The 24,838-nt window shown below is 36.3% G+C and overlaps 1 long non-coding RNA gene across 1 annotated transcript; it reads right to left on the bottom strand.

Annotated features, from left to right (window-relative positions):
• Positions 1–15,409: 15,409 nt before the first annotated feature.
• Positions 15,410–15,920, bottom strand: LOC124461079. The gene is made up of 3 exons (XR_006954918.1): positions 15,830–15,920; positions 15,582–15,769; positions 15,410–15,477 (listed from the first exon to the last, which is right to left on the bottom strand). It is a non-coding gene; the product is annotated as an uncharacterized LOC124461079 (long non-coding RNA).
• Between the last annotated feature and the right edge of the window lie 8,918 nt (positions 15,921–24,838).

The raw sequence follows: 24,838 nt of genomic DNA, 5'->3' as shown, positions 1-24,838 counted from the left end.
ATGCTTAGGGTTCTTGGGTAGTTTATTTAATAATGTTTAGTTAGTTATAATTCGGACTCCAAGCGCACAAAACTGTGGCTTGTAATAAATCAAATATAAATAAACATATAAATAAACATTTATATAACTGGCGCCCAACTAAAATTAAAAAGTGCCCAAAACTTAAAAAACAATTCTAAGTAAAATAGAATTGAAATAAAAAAACAAAAAACACAAAAAGTCTAAACATTGTAGTGAACAAATTATCACTACAAAAATAAAGGAAACTAAAAGTGTCCAAAACTTGAAAAACAATTCTAAGTAAAATAGAATTGAAATAAAAAAAACAAAAAACACAAAAAGTCTAAACATTGTAGTGAACAAATTATCACTACAAAAATAAAGGAAACTAAAAGTGCCCAAAACATAAAAAACAATTCTAAGTAAAAATAGAATTGAAATAAAAAACTAAAAACACAAAAAAGTTTAAACATTGTAGTGAACAAATTATCACTGCAAAAACAAAGAAAAAAAAAAACAACAACATAGTCACGTCACTGGGCTGGTGACGGCAGCGGCGAAGAAAAAAGAAATTGAAGACGAGAAGCAGCAACAACAAACGAAAAAAAACTCCACCAGAATACCGTCGACCACAATCCAGCAATAAGAGGGCATAGAAATTTATCAACAGAAAAATGAAAATGTAAGTGAGATTTTTGTTGTCTAAATAAATAAATCTGGGATTGTGAAAATATTCAATAAATCGCTTGGCATTAGAGGTGGTTGTTAAAAAAAAAAAAAAAAAAATTTGTGAAGTTGACATTCTCTGTTTTAATTGAATCAAAAACATTTTACACTATTAAACGAAATATTTGTTGCCGTCTGTTCATGTGGAGAGATAACCAAAAAAATAGCGATAGTAGTGACGAAGAATTACTAAAGGTTATAGAAGGCAACAGTGAGCAAGTGAAAGATACGTACACCAATAATCAGAAAAATAGTGATAGTAGTGACGAGGAGTTGTCAAAGGTTATAGAAGGCAAAAGCGAGCTAGTGAAAGAAACACACAAAATGCCAACAACGGAGGAAGTGATGAAAATAGTGCAAGTGGCAGTGCAGACTGCGCTTGATCACCAAGCTGCACAGATGCAGTCTACTTTCACACAACAGTTAAACCTCGAAATGGAGTCTTTAAGGACTCAGATAGAAAGTTTAAAACCAGTCGCACCGGAGGTTGAGGTGTATAGGAATGCCGAAATCATCCCAGGAATAGAGTGTAAGGAACCATTAGATATTGTTAGATCCTTGCCAGATTTCGATGGCAATCAAAACGAATACATTTCATGGCGCTCCGCAGCTTCCTTCGCATACGAACTATTTCGACCTTATAGGGGCAGTTCCGCCCACTACCAGGCAGTAGGCATAATCAGGAATAAGGTTAAAGGTGCCGCTAGTTCCACTCTAGCATCGTACAACACTGTAAAAAATGTCGATGCGATCATAGCTCGACTAGACTTCACCTATGCTGACAAAACGCCCATTCGCGTTATTCAGCAAAAGTTGGGAACCTTACGACAGGGGGAACAATCGCTGTCTCAGTACTATGACGAGGTGGAAAAAAAATTGACCCTCCTCACTAATAAAACGATAATGACACATGAGGCAGCGTCAGCGAACGTGCTTAATGAGCAGTTTAGGTCCGATGCGCTACACTCCTTTGTGTCGGGGCTTAAGAAATCCCTCAGGGCGGTAGTACTACCAGCAAAACCCAAAGATTTACCCACTGCGCTAGCATTAGCGCACGAAGCTGAAGTAAGCCACGACTACGCAGCCTTCGCTGCAAGCTTTGCGCGGGCTACTGAGGAAAAAGCTCAGGGCCCCTTTGAACAAAAGAACCAAAATTTTCGAAACAATGCTAACCAGAATAAGAGCTCAGAAAATAGCCAAGGGGCATACAAGAAGACTCCTCATTATACTAGAGTTCAGGAAAAACCAAATAACAAAGGGAAGCCACCACAAAATCCTGGGGCTCAGGCGTTCTCAACACCAGAACCCATGGAGGTTGACTCCTCTTTAAAGTATAAGCAACCAACCAGATATTCGGAAAATAAGTCCACAAAATCTGGATTCCGCTCGAAAAAGAATCAGCAGGTTCATTTCACGTCTCAGGATTCCCCTGAGGAAGAAGCCTATCAGACAAAAGCAGAGGCGAGTGCTCTGGCAGCTAGTGATGACCTTTCAGATAGTGAAGAATCTTGTAATTTTTTAGGGAACACTCCCTTCTACCGTTCATCACGAGAACAGTAGGAGGAAAAACAATTAAATTACTTATCGATACGGGGGCCTCAAAAAATTATATTCGTCCAATGGCGGTACTAAAATTCATCACCCCAGAAAAACCATTTAATGTCAGATCCATACATGGGACCTCAAAGGTAACGGAAAAATGCCCAATACATATTTTTGGCCTCAAAGCACATTTCTTCTTGATAAATATCCCGGAAGATTTCGACGGCATAATTGGTTTCGACCTTTTAAAAAAAGTCGGAGCAACTATCAATCTGTTAAACAACCAAATAGTTACAAAAAATGGATCTGAAGCCATTAATTTTACCCGTTGCCCACAAGTAAATTTCATTTATATCGACGATACAGACGTCCCGGCTGCTGTACTTAAGTCTTTCAACAAGATGATGGACGAAAGAGTAGGAGCGTTTGCAGACCCTGACGAGGCTCTGCCATATAACATAAATACTGTAGCAACTATTCGAACAAATGGGGAACCGGTATACTCCAGATTATACCCGCTCCCAATGGGCGTTACGGACTTTGTCAATGCAGAAGTTAAACAACTTCTAGCCCACGGCATAATTCGACCCTCAAAATCTCCCTACAATAATCCGACCTGGGTGGTCGACAAAAAAGGAACAGATGAAAACGGCTTCCATAAAAAGAGGCTAGTAATTGACTTTAGGAAACTAAACCAAAATACTACCGATGACAAGTACCCTATTCCAATGATTTCAACAATCTTGTCGAACATGGGAAAGGCCCAATATTTTACAACATTGGACCTTAAATCGGGATTTCATCAAATAACACTAGCGGAAAAAGACAGGGAGAAAACTGCTTTTTCTGTCAATAATGGGAAGTACGAATTCTGCAGACTTCCCTTCGGTCTCAAGAATGCACCCAGTATTTTCCAGAGGGCCATCGATGACGTCCTTAGGGAAAAGATAAGTAGAACATGCTACGTCTATATAGACGATGTTATTATTTTTTCTGAAACAAAGGAAGACCATGTTAGGGACATTGAATGGGTCCTTAAAAGCCTTCAGGACGCGGGGATGCGAGTATCACAGGAAAAATCCAAATTTTTTAAAAAAAGTGTGGAGTATCTGGGATTTATCGTATCTAGGGATGGTATCACAACTTCACCCGAAAAAGTTCAGGCAATCAAAAATTTTCCAATGCCAAGTACCCTTTTTGATCTCAGATCATTTCTCGGGCTTGCCAGCTATTATCGCTGCTTCATAAAAGACTTCGCGAAAATCGCAGGTCCCCTCACAGATATTCTAAAGGGCGATAATGGAAAAGTTAGCAAGAACATGTCTCGGAAAATAAAAATCGAGTTTAGTTTAGAACAATCGCAGACATTCTCCAAGCTAAAAGACATTTTAGCATCAGAGGAAGTTTTTTTAGCCTACCCAGATTATCGACAACCATTCGATCTTACCACAGATGCATCTGGTGATGGGCTAGGCGGTGTCCTTTCACAAAAAGGCAGACCAATCACCATGATATTCCGTAAATTACGCAATAACGAAAGAAATTTTGCGACTAACGAAAGAGAGCTTCTTGCCATAGTGTGGTCACTAAAAAGCTTGAGAAACTACCTTTACGGGGTAAGAGACCTAAATATATTTACCGACCATCAGCCATTAACCTTCGCCGTATCAGACAAAAATTCGAATGCGAAACTAATACGCTGGAAGGCATATATTGATGGACATGGCGCAAAAATAATTTATAAGCCAGGAAAGGAAAACTTCGTAGCAGACGCCCTTTCGCGTCAGAACATTAACGCTCTCGAAGCACCAGATTCGGAATCCGATAGGGCAACCTGCCATAGTGAGGAGTCTCTGTCCTACACTATTGATGTATCCGATAAGCCCTTAAATTGTTTTCGAAACCAGATTGTGATTGAACAAGCAGAGTTTCCTTCGGTAAGGACATTCGTTCTCTTCCAGAGTAAGTCCAGGCACATAATACGCACATCAAACCCCGGTTCACTTTTACAGACACTGCAAGATGTAATAAATGCTGAAGTGGTAAACGCAATACATTGCGAACTGCCAACTCTTGCCCTCATTCAGCATAAATTGGTCGAACTGTATCCGGCAACAAAATTCTGGTACTGCAAACACATCGTTACAGATGTACCAGACAAATCGGAACAAAAAGAAATTGTAGTGACCGAACATAACAGGGCGCACCGTGCAGCCCAGGAAAACATGAAACAAATTCTGCAAGACTATTTTTTCCCGAACATGGGAAAATTGACCACAGAAATTGCAGCCAATTGCAAGATCTGCTCTGTCGCAAAATATGACAGGCATCCAAAAAAACATAAGTTGGGTACCACACCAGTACCAGCTTACGCAGGAGAATTCTTACACATCGACGTTTTTTCCACAGATAAAAGATTCTTCCTGACCTGCATAGATAAGTTTTCTAAATTTGCGATAGTCCAACCTATAGCATCGAGAGCCATAGTTGACGTAAAGCCGGCCATTCTACAGTTAGTCAATTACTTTGCTAATGTTAAGACAATATATTGCGATAATGAAAGGTCAATAAACTCTGAAACAATAAGGTCCCTCCTTTTAAATGAGTTTGGAATACAAATCGTCAACGCCCCACCCTTACACAGTACATCTAATGGCCAAGTAGAAAGATTCCACAGCACGTTACTTGAGATCGCACGATGCGACAAAATAACAACCCAAGCTAGCGACACTATCGATGTTATATTACTAGCAACAGTAAAGTATAACAGGTCAATCCATTCAGTCTTGAACAAAAAACCAATTGAAGCAGTTCATGAAACTACGGTAGAAGAGGGATTGCAAATTGCCAAAAAGATAAAAGACGCTCAGAGCAAACAGATGGAACAGGAAAACAGAACCAGAATAGATAAAAAGTACCAACGGGGTGACAAAGTCTTGGTAAAGTCAAACAAACGGCTTGGTAACAAACTTACTCCTTTGTACAAGGAAGGAATTGTAGAGGCTGACATAGGAACTAAAGTCCTTATAAAGGGGAGGGAGGTCCATAAGGACAATTTAAAATAGAACCTCTAAAATTGGTTTCTAAAATTAGGTTTACACACTTCTATAACTACTAGAGTAATAAGACAATTTTATAATATCAGAAATTACAGAACGGACTTTATACTTATACTGACAATACTGAGAACACACGCGACAATGACCATGAAAATCACGGACTATACCAAAGCAGACTTTATACAGATACTGGACGGAGACGTGACAGTTTGGAAAGAGTACAGCTACCTCGGACATACGACAAACATTACCTCGTACAGGACATACGCGGACGAGACCAGAAAAACTATTGAATTCTTTAAGGAAGATCATATTAAAAGAATTATTTTGACAGATATTAGGGAAATCGACGCACTACTAGAAACAATGACGGTTCATCATAGAGGCGCTAGAAGCCTAAATATTTTAGGCACTGCATTGAAAGTAGTGGCCGGAACTCCTGATTTTGACGAGCAATTAATAGAGTCAGAAAATAAACAAGTCAAGATCAACAACAAATTACAGGAAAAACTGAATGCAATAACGAACTCCATAAACCAAATAAGTAAAACAGAAAATGTCAATCACGAACACTTTTATGAAACCATCCTAGCAAAAAACAGAATGGTCATTTCAGACCTTGAAAATTTAATTCTAACAACCACTTTGGCAAAAGCGAATTTGTTGAACCCAATAATCCTCGATGACTTGGATGTCAATGAAATGACTAACAAAAATCTCACAAATATTAGTGTGTCAGATTTATTAGATGTAGGTAGTATTAAGGTTTTTCGAAATTTTAACATTTTGTACTTTTTAATCAAATATCCTCACCCAGAATCTGTCTGTAAGAAAATCAGCCTTTACCCGGTAGAGCGGGATAACATCATTTTAGATTTTAATAACAGAAACGTAGTTGCTGATTGTGGTATGGAGCTATTCTCAGTCGAGGGTTGCCAATTGGCGGTAACCACAACATTCTGCAAAAGATGGCCACGAATGGCTGCACGCAACAATTAGTAGCCGCAACTCAAGCCCATTGTAGCTCCAGACCAGGTCACCTGGAACCCTTAATAGTTGTGAACGAGGGAATGGTTATCATCAACGACGCCACCATGGACATCATAGACGAAGTCGGCAACGAAAAAAGGGTGAACGGCACCTACCTGGTGACATTCACCGGCAAAATTACCATCAACCAAACAACGTTTGTCAACAAGTATGATGTGCTCAGAAAGAAGCCATAACCGGACTACGCTCAAAAATAATATCGGGCCCTGTATTGAGCAGCAGTGTCACTATTGGGATAGTCGTAATCTGGTTCGCAATTTATCTGGCCATTCGCAGACTCCAGAGACGCAACCTAGTAACAACTCTTCAAAAGTCTCTTGACCTACAGAAGTCCGGGGACGGCCTCCACTTAAGCGAGGGAGGAGTTAACATGGACAAATGAATATAGCTAATACTGCATTTGGCAGTGGCCACGATCGCTGGGTCAGCGATCCCACGGTCTGGGTAATATGAGCCGGCCCGCAAGACGTTGACCGCTGCTAGCGGCACGAGGCGCAGTGTCAGCATTCCGATGGCCAATGCTTAGGGTTCTTGGGTAGTTTATTTAATAATGTTTAGTTAGTTATAATTCGGACTCCAAGCGCACAAAACTGTGGCTTGTAATAAATCAAATATAAATAAACATATAAATAAACATTTATATAACTTATATAATATGTCTTCCTAATATAATTAATTTTAGAAAAAAAACCCTTTTACTATTGCCACACAAGCACTTTTACACAACGATCGAGCACTCATTCACATTGTTGCTTCGACCGCAAGTTGAAACGCTATAAAAAAAAAGAGAAACCATACCCTTTCCCAACACAAGTGTTTCGTATCAAGTTACATTTTTATTACATATTCCAAGTCAACAAACAAAAATAAAAAAAAAATTTTTTTTGCCTTAGTACACAAATTCTGTACACAATACAAAGTTTTCTGGTTCTTATGCCGTTGCCATTGGGTTCACACTGTATCAATAATAAAAAAAATATCCCACTCACACAAAACAATACACATAACAGACGTCTACTGAAATAAAATAAAAAACGCAAACAACATAAAAAAGAGAGAGAGGAAATAATTCTACATCAGCTGATTTTCCAAATATTTCTAAAAAAAACAACAAAAAAAAATTTTTTTATGAATAACACATTAAATATTAACACTCTAATTTTACATAAAACCACAAACAATTACATTATCTTTATATACAATACTTATTAAAATACACATCTTATAATACTACTATATATACTAGTTTTTACATTACCTTTTTTATACACAAACAATTACAAAAAAAAAACCTATAATTTCTTTAACATAATTTTGATACACACAAAGTCAGAAAAAAGATAAATTCGATAAATAGATATTTTTTTTTTTTGCCATTCTTTACAAATGTCCAAGAATAGTTTAGTAAGCAAGACCAAGTCCAGATTAGGCCTTAGAAATAGCTCTAGCTTGCCAGAAATTAGGGAGGAAGAAATTGCACAAACCGAAGCCATGACAGATTCAGGACACGCCACTAATCATTCTAGGAACGCCCCGCTAGTGCCAGGTTACCTTTAACCGACACAGCCAGTACTTCCCTTAACACCTCTATTAATATGACTCTTAACCCAACTGATGTTTTGGCTTTTGTTAAATAATTGCCTATTTTTAATGGAGATTTGGGTACCCTCGATAGCTTCATAACCAGTGTGGAGGAAATAATTATGATCATCCGTGGCACAGACCAAACTCCATACGGGCAGATGTTATTGCGTACAATTCGCAATAAAATCAGTGGTAAAGCAGACCAAGCATTAAGTAATCTTGGCACAAGACTCGAATGGGACAATATTAAAGAAAATCTGAAACGCATTTACGATTGCAAAAAAACGGAACCAATGCTTATTCACGAATTACAAACTCTACCGGATAATCTACCCTTAGGCAAGTTATTCTTTGAAATCACGAAACTAAGGAGTCAGATATTGAACCTCCCACCTCCCACCTCCCCCTGGGCGTCATATGCAAACCCCTTGCCCTATAACAAAAAGAATGTATATGATTCCTAAGAGGCCTTCGTGACCCTCTCAAAACAATTATTATTTATTTATTTATTTATTTGTTTACGTCAACTAACACAGCAGTCGACGACAAAGCTTAAGCTAAAGACAGATAGTAATTAATTGAAAAAGATAGCTTAGCTATTTACACAACTAAACATCCCCGACCCGGTGGAGGTGTTTTATTTGCATAAGGTGCCAGCTATGCCCCGATTCACAGCCAATGTGGTCAGGGATGAGTTGCAACCAATCCAAGTCCAGAATATTATTATTGGTTTCGCTGTAGATGATTAAAAAGTATAGCGCGAAGAGAAGTGACAGAAAGATGGGGAGAAATTAGGTGAGAAAGGTTGTTAAAAGATTGGCAAAGAACACGAAAAGGTTCATGAAGAGAGTAGTTAGTCAGACATCTACTAAGGTGAATAGGAAAAAAGTTTCTGGTCCGACGTGAGGGAACACAAAAATATAGCGTATCTAGTAAATTAGTAGAAGTGACTTCGCCGTTGACTAGTTTATGGAGAAAGAGAATGCCAAAAACGGTGCCTACGGCTGTAAAGTGAAGGAAGATTAATAAGAAGAAGTCTGCTAGAATAAGAAGGTAGGCGAAGACTCGGGTCCCAATTAAGACCGCGTAACGCAAACTTAAGGAATTGCTTCTGTACCGATTTAATACTACGCTGGTGAACATCATATTGCGGATTCCACACTGGCGAGCAATATTCTAGAGTAGGGCGAACTAACGAAGTGTAGAAAACCTTTGTTACATAGGGATCATCAAATTCTTTGGCCCAACGTTTAATGAAGCCAAGAAGGCTGCATGCTCTATTGACAATAGAAGAAATATGAACATTAAATTAAAGTTTTGGGTCAAACATCACGCCTAAGTCTTTGAACGATGGTACACAATCTAACAGAACAGACTTAACAGAGTAATGAGCTAGGAACGGAGACAAACGACTGAAAGTCATAAAAGAACACTTAGAGGCATTAAGGTGTAATTTATTAACGTGGCACCAATCACAGAACGCATCGAGATCTGATTGCAAGTACTATTGGAAAGAAGGATCATTATAGGAATAACAAATCTTGACGTCATCCGCAAACATGAGCACGCGTGAATGAGCCAAGGCCAAAGGCAAATCATTTATAAACAGTGTAAATAACAGGGGGCCCAGATGACTGCCTTGGGGTACACCTGACGTAACTCGAACAGTTTTAGATATCGAGGAACGAAAAGACACCTTTTGGGTTCTGCCAATAAGATACGACTTTAACCAAGCCAACAGTTTTGGGGAAAAACCCATTATGTTAAGTTTCGCGAGAAGCATAGAATGATCAACCGTATCGAAAGCCTTACTAAAGTCAGTATAAATAACATCAGTTTGACACTTTTTACGGAAGCCATGGTGTACAAGGGTAGTCAATTCTAAAAGGTTAGTAAGCGACGAACGACCTTTCATGAATCCATGCTGACAAGGAGAAATAGTGGATCTGGATAGGTGTTGAAGGGAAGACGTTATAATTTTCTCAAACAGCTTTGGTATTGCCGAAAGTTTGGCAATACCACGGTAGTTAGAAACATCCGATTTGCTACCCTTTTTAAAAAGCGGAATAATAAAAGACTCTTTCCAAATATCGGGAAAGGTACAAGACTCACTCGATATAAAAAATAACCGAGATAAAGGCTTAGATAGGGAATTCGAACACATTTTAAGGATGCAACTAGGTATATTATCAGGACCGGGAACGAAGGAAGACGTCATAGATGACAAGCTAGAGATAATACAGTCTTCAGTAATACTAGGAAAAAACATACAATTTAAATGTGGGATTGAAAAGGGATAGGGTGTGGGTTCCGAAACAGTAGTAGAATAAGTCGACTGAAAAAATTTAGCAAACAGATCTGCAATATCTGAATCATTATTAGCAGTCTGGTCATTAAGTCTGAAGGTGGAGGGTAGTACATTAGAGTGTCTTTTGGAATTAACAAAGTTATAAAATCTTTTGGGGTTCTTATAAAATTCAACCTTACAGCGAACGATATAATTATTGTAGCATTGAGTGTTTAAAAGACAAAATTGAGATTTGGCTATACAGTAATTTACATAGTCAAGACGCGAACCAGTTTTTTTAAATCTTTTAAAATATGTCGATTTAATGTTACGGAGATTACAGAGCCTACGTGTGAACCAGACTGGCGCGCTGGAGACGGTAGAGACATTCACATAAGGAACGCATTTATCAATTAGAGAATTAAGAGCAGAGTAGAAAAACTTCACTGCACGATCTATATCGCAGCACTCAAATAGAAATGACCAATCAAAAGAGAAAATAAGGCTATTAAGAAGATTGAAATTTGTTTTACGAAAACATCTACGGCGAGAATTTGCGATGTTATTAAATGAATTAGTAACGGAATTGTAAGAAATAGTAAGTTCAATGGTAGGGTAATAGGGATCTTCAGGTTTCACTAGGGGCTGTGTTCGGGATACAGCACTAACAGTGGGATCAGAAACAACAACAAGATCAAGGATTCTTTTAGAAGAGTTAAGGAAAGAATTCAACTGATATAGCGGACATTCAAGTAGGCTATCAAGAAAAACATGTTGAGAACCAAGGACCCTGCTAACATTGAGAAAGCGTATGAATAGTGTCAAAAAGAAAAAAGTTTTTACTATCAAGGTCAGAATAAAACACAAAACTTTAATTCAAACAGAGGCAGACCTTACGACAAGAACAGTAACCAGACTAATAACGACTCTAACCCTAATAGGAACAATAATTCTTACAATTCATCAAACCAAAATCCTTTTAGACAACAAATGAACTACAACCAAAATCATAATAATAATTTGGGTCAAAATACCCTAAATCACCCTAACAGAAAAAATAACAACCAGGAAATGAATAATTCAAACTTCCACAACATTAATAAGGAAGGAAATTTTTCACAAACAGCCTCGACGAACCAGTCGGATACATAAATAGGAAAAACTATGGCCCTACACTCCCTTATGTACTACTAACCCCTCTCAACACAATGACCCCCCTAAATCATCATCGATACTGGATCAACCTTTTCATTTTTGGACCCGAGCCTAGCAAACAAAGACAACGTCTTAGACGTAACAGACAATATTATTATCACAACTGTACTGCACAGTTACTCAATAAAAAATAGAATACTTTTAACAATGCCAACAGAGTTCAACGAACCAGGACAAATGAGTGTTCTACTTTTCAAATTCCACCCATATTTTAACGGATTGCTGGGTATGGATTTTCTAACAAAACATAAAGTTAAAATAAACATGGAAGAGTTCAAACTCGAAACACCTCACGCTTCTCTCGACATTTTTACAGAAATAAACAACTCCTCAGATTATCATTTAATAAACCCACAAACTACAACTCGCGTCAACCTCCCAGTTAATCTTAACATGGGAGATTTTCTCTGCAACCCTTTAACTATCAATTCCAACCTTTATATTTCGGGAGGACTATACACTGCAACAGGCGGGTCCAGATCTTTAGAAATTGTTAATTATTCCGAGGAAGAACAATCACTTTGTCTAGATCAACCGTTAGAAGTAGTTCCTTTTAATGGAGAATCCTTCAACCAAATACGGGACCTTGTATCACAACCGGAACAACTATCTGAGAAAAAACACATCACCGAACTTACATATATGAGGCGAACATTTAAATAAAGAAGAAAAGGAGGGTTTGCTAGAGGTTTGCAAGAAATTCCATAATTTTTTCTATGACGACAACTCACCTTTGACTTTTTCCAATGTAGTTAAACATTACACCCGACTACAGACAATATACCAATCCATGTAAAGACATACCGATACCCATATATACACAAAGAAGAGGTCCGCAACCAAATTGCGAAAATGTTAGAACAAAACATCATTAAAAACAGTTATTCCCCTTGGGGCGCACCTGTATGGGTGGTTCCGAAAAAAACGATTCTTCCAATAAAAAGAAATGGAGATTGGTAATCGATTATAGGAAACTTAACGACAAAACCATAGCCGACAAGTATCCTATCCCCAACATAAATGATATTTTGGATAACATAGGTAGAGCCAAATATTTTTCCACCCTAGATTTAGCTAGCGGGTTCCACCAAATTGAAATGCACCCGACAGAAACTCATAAAACAGCATTTTAGTTGAAAATGGTCATTACGAATTTACGAGAATGCCTTTCGGGTTGAAAAACGCCCCTGCTACCTTTCAAAGAGTAATGGATAACGTATTGGGGGAACTCATAGGAAAGATCTGCTTAGTTTACCTCGATGACATTATCATTCATTCGGCTTCTCTACAAAAACACCTAACAGATTTGACTTCCGTTTTTCGAAAACTACAGAAAGCTAACTTGAAATTACAAATAACCAAATCTAACTTCCTTCGAAAAGAAATTGACTTCTTGGGGCACATAGTCACTCAGGAAGGTATCAAACCAAACCCGGATAAAATAAAAACTATCAAAGATTTCCCATGCCCCAAAAACACAAAGCAAATCAAATCATTTTTGGGCTTAATCGGCTACTACAGGAAATTCATAAAGGATTTTGCTAGAATCACTAAACCTTTAACAAAACAACTAAAAGGGGGAAAATCAATTACAATAGACAAGGAATTCCTAGAAGCTTTTGACTTTTGTAAGACCTTACTTACAAACGATCCTATACTACAATACCCGGATTTCACCAAACCCTTTACACTTACCACTGACGCTAGCAATTTTGCCATAGGGGCCGTCCTTTCACAAGGCCCAGATAGCTCAGATAAGCCAATTTGTTTCGCCAGCAGAACTCTAACAGTGTAGTATGTTCATACAACTAATAACTCAACACAATGAGCTCAACTTGTAACACTTTGTTGCAAGTATAAACAATTAAAACATATACGCATTAAAATATAATTGTGCACTTGAATATGTTCATATGTATACATTGAAGTATTCACATAAACATATTCAAGTAAACATACAATTAAGCATGAACATATATGTATGTACATTTGTATATGCACATACATATATTCACATAAGCACTGTATGCACAAGCGTAACATGAGCTAGAGCCAGGCCAGCGTGTGACCGCTGACCAAGCACTTTGATGCATGCGCTCCAACAGTATGTATGTATGTATGTACTGACACTCTCCCTCTCTTTTGTAGCTGTCGCATAAATCGCAGCATAAGAATATATATGTAAAATTAGCCTAAGCAAAAGAATAATTTGGAATAAAGAATTCAATTAAAAACTCCAGTCAACCGACACAGACGTGTCTCTGATTATTATTTTTCAACCCAACAGAACCCGGTCGAAGGAGTTTTTACATGGCGACCGTGACAGGACCTGAGCTGCACACAACATATATATAAATTATAATAACATAATTTTATATTGAAAAGCGATGACATCTAAATGATGCTGCGACAACTAATATATGGAAAAGCGACAACAACTAAATGATGCTGCAACTTATTGGCAAGAAAAGAAACAACTGACAGAGATTGTAGCAACAACAACAGCATAAACAACAGAGACATTAAACATTTAAAGCTAAAGAACAGCTATCAACATCAGCTTCAACACCATAATACTGAAGATATCTAGTGAATATATTTGAGTCTCGTTCGTTATCCCAACGATGAACATCAGCATCAACACATAAGTTTGACTAAAAAAAAAAAAAAAAAAAAATACATGAACAACAGTGAAGATATTCCCTTTGCGGAATCTGCTCCTGTCGAGCAAAGGGATGCACTGACGCTAAAAGAAGCGCTAGAGCTGTATCCCAGCGATGGACCGCGGCCACTAACAATAGAGGAGTACAGAGCCCGGCAGCAGACGAGAATCCCCAAAAAGACGAAACGGGGCGGTGAGGTGAGACGCCTGCTCACCCAGAAAAGACTGCAGCAGGATTTACTAAAGGCCAGCACCAACGAAGAAGACCGACAACGCTGCATAGAGCGTATCGAGAACCTAAAAACTGAACTTCGCCAAAGAGCGAAGAAACGCAAGGGGGCCGCAGAAATGCGCAAGCCTTAACTTGCCTTAATTTAATAATAATAATTATAAGCCTAATAGCAAGTTGAAGCACGAAAGTGCAACTTGCGAACTTACTAACTTTCTGTAGGCTATTACTAACAATGTGGTTGGAGAATTTTTTTTTTTTTTCATATAAATTTTTTTTTATTTCTAAATAACAATAACGAATGAAATGTAAATCTGAATTGTGAGCCAACCACATGCTCTATAATTTTTTCCACGTCTCTGGCTCGCTGTGCAAGACACAGTTGAGATAAAATTTTTTTTTCTTTTGTCGTATAAAAAAAAAATTTAATAATTTTTTTAAATAAAATTTCATAAAAATTCATGAATCCATAACAATTTTTCAAATAATTCAAATATAAATTTTTATAATTATAATTCGTATTCAAGCAAATAAGAACGAAGCTTGAAATACTTAAAAAAAAAAAATTTTTTTTTAGTAACTTTTAAACAAAAGGTTTTGAGATGTTTTTATGGGCTTTTGTTCCCTATTTTTTCCCGTATTTGTCATATTCATTTTCATCCTGCTAAATTAAAATAGTCTCATATAGGATCGTTAGTCAGTGAGATTATTATTAGAATTATACACAAAAAAAAAAAAATTTTTTTTATATAAACTCCATATGTTCGATAATTCCATAAGTAAATTTGATGATATATCTCTTATACCCACAATGGGGTTAATAGAAACAAAATCAGTGGACTCCACTGCTAATGTAATACATAAAATCGAATCATCAAATACTGACTTGAGATTAACGAACATATTGTTATTAATAATCGTCGTAATAATGTGCGCATATATTTTATATAAAGCTTATCTATTACACAATAAATGTGTAACCAAAAGAGCCATAAGCCAAGCTAATGACCTAGATAAGGTCTAAGAATACATATGCACACACGCGAATAACAATAAAAAAAAAAATAATAATAATTCTGGAAAACAATGGCCACTCTTGATAATTATTTTGGAAAAATAAACGCTAGGCATCCCAGTATTGTCCAAGATTTAATTGAGGTTTTTAGAAATGAGCATATCAATTCACCACAGAACTCAATAAACTTGGTACAAATTAAGTCAGCTTACCTAAATATAACGGGAGAAGAATTCCCAGTTCAAGGAAGCACTAGGGTACAGATGAGTTTCATCCTCACAGTACCATATGTATGTTGCTTTTCCAACGCAGCAGGCACATATCGTTTCTACCGAATGGAGGAACCGAGGCAGTAAGCCTCCATGATTTTTTTTATATACGTACATCCATATTAATAGGCCTAACAAGTTAGTGTAGAATATGGATAAGATAGAAACAAAAAGGCTACAAAAATACTTACCTTTCCTCGATTTCCTGATACAATCAGGCGAAACAAATCACAAATACAAGGAAATAAGGTATTGGATAGCCCACAACTACAAATTTACAAAAAAAAAATTGTAGATCTTATGGAAAAATCCATAAAAGTAGCTTATAGTAGATTGTTAGCTAAGACTCCTTTACATAAAGACGTGCCCGGATGGGTCCACGAACTTTTTAAGGACTCGATCGCTCTGATAGACATATCAGAATCGAGTACAGACTCAGATGTAGAAATAATAGATACAAAATAATAAAAAAAAAAAAATAAATAAACATAAACATTTTCGAAAATTTTGTTATTTTTAACAAACTATGGTTACTTGGGATGATATAATTGGAAAAGCTAGAATACACGCACAAGAATTAACTAAATCTTGTAAGTGCCTCTCGCAAAACAGAGAAACATCCCAAGACACAGTAACCAAACACACGAAAATAATAACCGAGAAGCTCCAAGCTATTAGGGCAGTATTAACTGAGCACTATAGCAAACTAAAGGAAGGGCAAAAAACAGCCGCAAATGCGTTCTACAGTGATTGCAAACAAAAAGCAATAGCTGTGCTAAACAGACACAATATTGAATTTAAACAAACAACTGATTTGGAAACTTCAATAGTGCTGGAAGAAGAAACGCAACTAATGGCCGATGATGAAAGAGGTCAAGAAAAACCACCAGTGAGCTCTGATCAGTCAATTATAAGTCATAATAAACCAGCAATTCCAAAAGGAAGCAACAAAATGACTCAAACAGTGGTAGAATTCATAAACACAGCCACAAGGCTGCTACCATTCTTCGATGGTGACATTAAAAACCTACAAGGTTTCATTGGGGCACTTCGCGTACTTGATACCATAAAAGAAACGCATGAAGCAGTAGCCATCGAAATAATAAAATCAAAATTGAAAGGTCAAGCGGGTAATACGCTAAGCTCGGAAACAACGATTGACGAAGTTATACAAAAACTGTCAACAATCTTTAAGGGTGAATCAGTGGATCTTTTAACAGCAAAGATTAAAAATCTGCAGAGAAACCCTAATAACTGTGTTTCATACACAAAAGAGATTACTGAGTTGACCGACGCCCTAAAAGGCGCGTATATTTCGGATGGTCTTCCAAATGAACAGGCTATAAAATACACTACCAAAGTGGCAGTAAATGCTATGGTAAGTCATACCAAAAGTCAAAGAGTCCAGCTACTAATGGAATCGGGAAACTTTGATTCAGCCAAAGAAGCCATCACTAGATTTACCACTCTTTTAGTAGAGTCGGGCTCCACGGGAAGTTCCCAAAATAATACCATTTTTTATGCCCAGCATAATGACCGCGGTAGACGCCGCTACAATAATAATGGTAACTGGAGAAACAACTCGAATTGGAACAACAACAATTCGAGCTGGAGCAATAACGATGCCCACAGAGCCCAACGAGGCCGAAATAATTCACGCTACCGAAGAGGCGGCCGTGGAGGTGGACAACAAAATAATAATAGACAAAACACAAATAACCAACAAAATGGTTATAACAATACAAATGTCCGAATTACCCAAAGCGACCAGGGAAACGGACAAGCTCCTCCAAATGCTCAGAGTTAAAAAATAAAGTATACTCTATCAACCTAAGTCTTAATAATTTCGTATCATTTAAGAATGTTGAAACCAATAAGAAAATAACATTCTTAATTGACACCGGTGCAGATATTTCAATAATAAAAGAAAATTCTGATGTATTTCATGACATCAAAGTAAACAAAACTGTAGACATTCGAGGTATAGGAGAAGGAGTAATAAAATCCAAAGGCCTAGTCTCAATAGAATTGCAGACAAGTAAATATATTATTCCATACGAATTTCATCTGCTTCATGCAGATTTCGCAATCCCATGCGGTGGAATAATAGGATTAGATTTCATAAAAACTTTTAATTGCAAAATAGATTACAGCAATTCAGAAGATTGGTTTATACTTAGACCACAAACATTAAAGTACCCAATTTACGTTCCAATAACATTCAATTCTGGTAATAACTCAGCACTTCTACCAGCAAGATCCCAAGTGGTACGCAAAATAGAACTATCTTCAGCAGAAGGTAACATTTTAATTCCGAATCAGGAAATTAAACCGGGCGTTTATGTTGCAAACACTATTGCAACAGCCCAAAGTACTTATGTCCGATTCTTAAATACCACAGATAACTCCCAACTAGTAGGCTTTAACAATTTAAAATTTGAATCACTTTCGAACTACGATATAGTTCAAAATACCAAAGATTTAAGAAAAGAATCTGTAATTCATAAATTGAAGAAAAATTTCCCAACACTATTCAAAGACAAACTCGAAAAATTATGCACTGAGTATAGTGATGTGTTCGGACTTGACACCGAACCGATCACAACAAATAATTTTTATAAACAAAAATTAAGACTTAAGGATGATGAACCGGTATATGTGAAAAATTACCGGAGCCCGCATAGCCAAATAGACGAGATCCAGCGACAAGTTGGAAAGTTAATTGAACAGGGTATTGTTGAACCGTCTGTTTCGCCTTATAATAGCCCACTCTTACTAGTCCCAAAGAAAACACTTTCGGGATCTAAAGAAAAAAACTGGCGATTAGTAATTGACTATCGTCAAATAAACAAAAATTGCTGTCAGACAAGTTTCCGCTCCCCAGAATTGATGATATTCTTGATCAATTGGGAAGAGCAAAATATTTTTCTTGCCTTGATTTAATGTCAGGTTTTCATCAAATAGAACTAGAAGAAAAATCAAGAGATATAACGTCTTTTTCAACGAGCAATGGCTCATATCGCTTCACGCGATTACCTTTCGGTCTAAAAATAGCACCTAATTCATTTCAAAGAATGATGACAATAGCATTCTCAGGGCTTGAGCCCAGCCAAGCTTTTCTCTATATGGATGATTTAATCGTTATTGGTTGTTCTGAACAACATATGATTAAAAATTTAGTAGATGTTTTTAAACTTTGCAGAAAAAACAATCTAAAACTGCATCCAGAAAAATGCTCATTTTTTATGCATGAGGTGACATTCCTAGGTCACAAATGCACAGACAAAGGAATCTTGCCAGACGACACAAAATTTGACGTCATCAAGAATTATCCAGTCCCACATGATGCAGATAGTGCTAGACGTTTCGTTGCATTTTGCAATTATTATAGACGTTTCATAAAAAATTTCGCCGAATACTCCCGGCACATAACAAGATTATGTAAAAAGAATGTTCCCTTCGAATGGACAGCAGAATGCGAAAATGCATTCCAATACTTAAAAGAAAAGCTCGTTCAACCTAATCTATTGCAGTACCCAGATTTCAGCAAAGAATTTTGCATAATCACGGATGCAAGCAAACAAGCATGTGGAGCAGTTTTAACACAAAACTATAATGGACTCCAGCTTCCAGTTTCATATGCATCAAGAGCGTTCACTAAAGGTGAAAGCAACAAGAGTACTACAGAACAAGAGCTAGCAGCAATACATTGGGCAATAACACATTTTCGACCATATATATATGGAAAACACTTCACAGTGCGAACAGACCATAGACCATTAACATATTTATTCTCCATGGTCAACCCGAGTTCAAAACTAACACGCATGCGGCTAGAATTGGAAGAGTACGACTTTACAGTAGAGTATTTGCGAGGTAAAGACAATTTTGTGGCAGACGCCTTATCGCGGATAACTATATCCGAATTAAAAGATATGAGTATAAAAGTCCTGAAAGTCACTACCAGGCAACAAAGTAGACAGAAAAACTGCGCAGTTAATAAAGAAGACCTTTTGCCAAGGCAAAAACTTCAAAATGCTTCTAGGCCCAACGTATACGAAGTCATCAATAATGACGAGGTACGAAAAGTAGTGACCTTGCGAATAACAGAATCTAAATGTTCACTGAAACATGGAAAGAAAGTTATGGCAAGAATTGAAGTTAGCGATTTGTATACCAATGGAATTCTCGACTTAGGTCAGTTCTTCCAAAGGCTTGAAATGCAAGCCGGTATACTTGAAATCAGCCAACTAAAACTGGCACCGAGCGAAAAGATCTTTGAAATTATTTCAATAGATTCTTTTAAAAATATGGGCAATACTATATTGAAAACATTAAGAGTAGCGCTACTCCAGCCGGTGACCCTAATAGAAAATGAAAAAGAAAAAGAAGCAATACTGTCTACATATCATGATGATCCAATTCAAGGAGGTCATACTGGCATTACCAGAACGCTGGCAAAAATCAAAAGACACTACTATTGGAAAAATATGGGACGCCATATCAAAGAGTACATAAGGAGATGTCATAAATGCCAGGTGTCAAAAACGACGACACATACGAAGACTCCCATGATAATAACAGAAACACCAGCGAAGGCTTTTGATAAGGTTATAGTGGACACAATAGGTCCACTACCAAAATCAGATAATGAAAATGAGTATATTGTCACATTGATATGCGATCTGACAAAATACCTAATAGCCATTCCAGTTGCATCTAAGAGTGCAAGTAATGTAGCTAAAGCTATATTCGAAAATTGTATACTACAGTACGGTCCAATGAAAACACTCATTACGGACATGGGAACTGAGTATAAAAACCAAATTATAACAGATATATGCAAGTACATGAAGATTAAAAATCTGACATCTACAGCATACCACCACCAGACCTTAGGGACAATAGAACGAAGTCATAGAACATTCAATGAATATATTCGTTCATACATATCAGCAGATAAGTCCGATTGGGATGCTTGGATACAATATTTCACTTATTGTTACAACACAACACCCTCGGCAGTGCATGAATATTGTCCATACGAACTAGTATTTGGAAGACTACCAAATCAGTTCATAGATTTTAACAAAATCGATAGAATAGATCCAATATACAATTTAGACGACTACTCTAAGGAAATAAAGTTTAGAATAGAAATAGCATATAAAAGAGCTAGGATAATGTTAGAAAACCATAAGTTAAGTAATAAAAAATACTACGACAAACATATTGCCGATTTCAATTTAAACATAGGAGATAAAGTTTTATTAAGAAAAGAAATAGGTCATAAACTAGATGCTAAATATATAGGGCCTTATAAGGTAGTGAGTATAGAAGAAAATGACAATATATTAATAGCAGATAATAAGAATAAATACCAAAAGGTTCATAAAAACAGACTAAAACCATTTTCGGAATGATCAACCGAAAAAAAATAATAATTATCATGATACTTAAGTAATTTTTACAAAAAAAAAAAAACAAAAATCTTTATGGATTCATCTATTATTGAAAACAAATTCACGCAATTTCGAAAAACAAGAGAAAGAAAATTTGCCTAAAGAGACACAAACAAAAAAAAAAAAAAACTTTCCTAAGATACACCTTTACTTTACCTTTTATTTTACCTTTCTATATAAATAATCATTACAATAACTACATAATATTACGTTATTCTCTAAAAAGGGGAGGTGTAGTATGTTCATACAACTAATAACTCAACACAATGAGCTCAACTTGTAACACTTTGTTGCAAGTATAAACAATTAAAACATATACGCATTAAAATATAATTGTGCACTTGAATATGTTCATATGTATACATTGAAGTATTCACATAAACATATTCAAGTAAACATACAATTAAGCATGAACATATATGTATGTACATTTGTATATGCACATACATATATTCACATAAGCACTGTATGCACAAGCGTAACATGAGCTAGAGCCAGGCCAGCGTGTGACCGCTGACCAAGCACTTTGATGCATGCGCTCCAACAGTATGTATGTATGTATGTACTGACACTCTCCCTCTCTTTTGTAGCTGTCGCATAAATCGCAGCATAAGAATATATATGTAAAATTAGCCTAAGCAAAAGAATAATTTGGAATAAAGAATTCAATTAAAAACTCCAGTCAACCGACACAGACGTGTCTCTGATTATTATTTTTCAACCCAACAGAACCCGGTCGAAGGAGTTTTTACAACAGACATAGAAACAAGTTACTCAACTATCGAAAAAGAATTTTTGGCTATAATCTGGGCAGTAAAATACTTCCGTCCATATTTGTATGGAAATAAATTCAAAATAGTTACAGACCACAAACCATTAACCTGGCTGGGAAATTTCAAAGGCCAAAACCCTAAACTTCTCCGCTGGAAATTAACATTATCCGAATATGACTATAATATAGTCTACAAAAAAGGTTCCCAAAACGTAATAGCAGATGCTCTTAGTAGAATAGAACCAAACATGTGCATAAACGACAATAACCCCACAATACACCAGAGTATACCTACAACCAAAAACCCATTAAATCATTTCTCCATCCAAGCAATGTTTAAAATCGATCAGTTGGCTTCCCTTGTTAAAATCACCCCATTTACCCACAAGATTCGTACTTGTATATCCAAACCAGTCTACACCTTAGAAATGACTGGCAATATTTTGAAAACCTTACTAAAACCCAACAAAACTCTAGCAATTCACTCCCCGGACGAGATATTCGATGTAATAAACAAAGCATATCTCAAATATTTTGCAGAGTCTTAACTATACAAAATAGTTAGATGTTTATTCTTCCTAAAAGAACCCACAGACTCAGTCGAGATCGGAAACCTAATTAAAACATACCACACCAATAACAACCATAGAGGAATTGACGAGACGTACGAACACCTAAAACGAGAAATCTATACTCCCTTGTTAAAAGACAAAATCTCCCAAATTATCCGAGAATGCTAAGTATGCCTCACGCTAAAGTATGACAGACAACCACAAAAGCCACCTTTTGTCTTACCAGAAATACCAAACGGTCCGTTGGATATCATCCAAATCGACATTTATACCATAAATAATAACTATAACTTGACTATCATCGACAAATTCTCCAAATTCGCACAAGCCTACCCATTGACTAATAGAAAGTGTATTAGCGTTATAAAAGCTTTTAAAACTTTCATGAAACAGTTTGGCTTACCTAAGAAAATTGTTCTTGACCAGGGGGCCGAATTTTCAGGAACAATTTTTAAAGACTTTATAGAGCAATATAATATTGAGCTACATATTAATTCATTCCAACAGTCTAGTAGCAACTCAACAGACGAAAGGCTACATTCCACATTGACAGAAATATATAGAATAATCCTTAATAAAAGGAAACAATTAAAATTTTCATTGGACCATGACGAAATAATCGACGAAACTATTATAACTTATAATAACGCCATCCATTCAAGTACTAATCTTACCCCCTACGAACTGTTTACTGGACGGACACATATTTTTGACAAGACTATTAAATTTAATAATGGACATGATTATCTCACAAAATTAAACGAGTATCAAAGCATATTATACCCTTCTATTAAAGTACATCTAGAACAACAGACTACAAAACGGACAGAAAAACTGAACGAATCAAGGATAGAACCTCCCTCAATACCATCAGGCAACATAATTTTTAGAAAAGAAAACAGAAGAAACAAGATTACCCCTAGATTCAGCAAACACAAAATAGTACTGGATAACGGAATAACAATCAGAACAGCTAAAAGACAAAAATTACACAAACAAAAAATAAGGAAAATAACAAAAAATTTAAACAACACACAATCACATACGTTACCACCAGCAACTAACTCTACAATAAATTAAATACTTACAGGTTGTCATTAGGCATCACCCAACGCCTAGTAATCGATAGTTTGGACAAGGATCAGCCTTTTATTAAATTTAACATAGGTGTAGCCAGGGTAGTGGACTCTTTCAAAATAATAAACCATGTAATAGACTTAAACGACAACGTAATAAACGCAAACAAAATAACAGATATAATCAAAAACTTACCCGATGACTTTGAACTCTCCGAACTAAAGCTTATACTTCATAAAAAAATAACCCAAGTCGTCGATAGGTTAAATACCTTACTTCCCAGCACTAATAGACCAAGGAGAGGGTTAATTAATGGACTAGGTAGTGTGGCAAAATTCGTTACCGGAAATATGGACGCCGAAGACGAAACAAAAATTAATAAAGAATTAGCAGATGTTCACAAAAACCTTAAACTCGAACAATCATTTCAAAAAGAAACATTTATTAGATTTAGGAGTATCACAGATCACATAAATAAAAAGCTATCAAAATAAAATATTTAAACAATTAGATACAGAAGAACGAAACTTAAAAATAAATCAATATATTGCTAGAATTAATTACAATATAGACATTTTACTCAATCATTTAAACAATATTGCAGAAAGCCTATTGTTCACAAAATTAAACATAATCCCTAAATATATCTTAAACACAGAACAAATTCTAAAAATAAAAAACATATTTCAACAACAAAATGTAACAATAAACTTGGATCACGAAATGTATAATGTTCTGTCTCTAGAATCAATAACAAAAAATAAAACACTTGTTTTTAAAATAAAAATTCCTATACTATCAAAAGAACATTATGAATACGACCAACTAATATCCTTACCATTTAATAACACAAAATTTGTAACACTACCAAGACACATTATTCGAAATAAGCTAACAATTAAGGAATTAAACTCACCATGTATTAAATTGGGCAAATTATATGTATGTGAGACCCCAACTTTACCTACAAATCCCCACTGCCTACCAAACCTACTTAACAACAGTATGGCGACTTGCAACGTCATCGACGGGGGTCAACCACAACAAATCTTCATACCAATAAAGGGACTGCTACTAATCTTCAACGAAAAAAACATAAACCTCACCTCCACTTGTATACCAGCCAAAACTCTTAGCGGATCTATGATCATCCACTATGATAACTGCTCAATATCCGTGGATGGCATTAAGTACGTCGACGCCGCCACCACTATCGAAGGCAAATTCGAAATCAACTTACCACATATTAACAACTTGACCATAAACACTTCTACAAAAAATCGGAGTTTGTTAAACTTACACCTTTACGACCTACAA

This window comes from Drosophila willistoni, unplaced genomic scaffold, assembly GCF_018902025.1.
Source record: "Drosophila willistoni isolate 14030-0811.24 unplaced genomic scaffold, UCI_dwil_1.1 Seg195, whole genome shotgun sequence".
NCBI lineage: Eukaryota > Metazoa > Arthropoda > Insecta > Diptera > Drosophilidae > Drosophila > Drosophila willistoni.
This window is presented reverse-complemented; position numbering and strand designations above follow the sequence as displayed.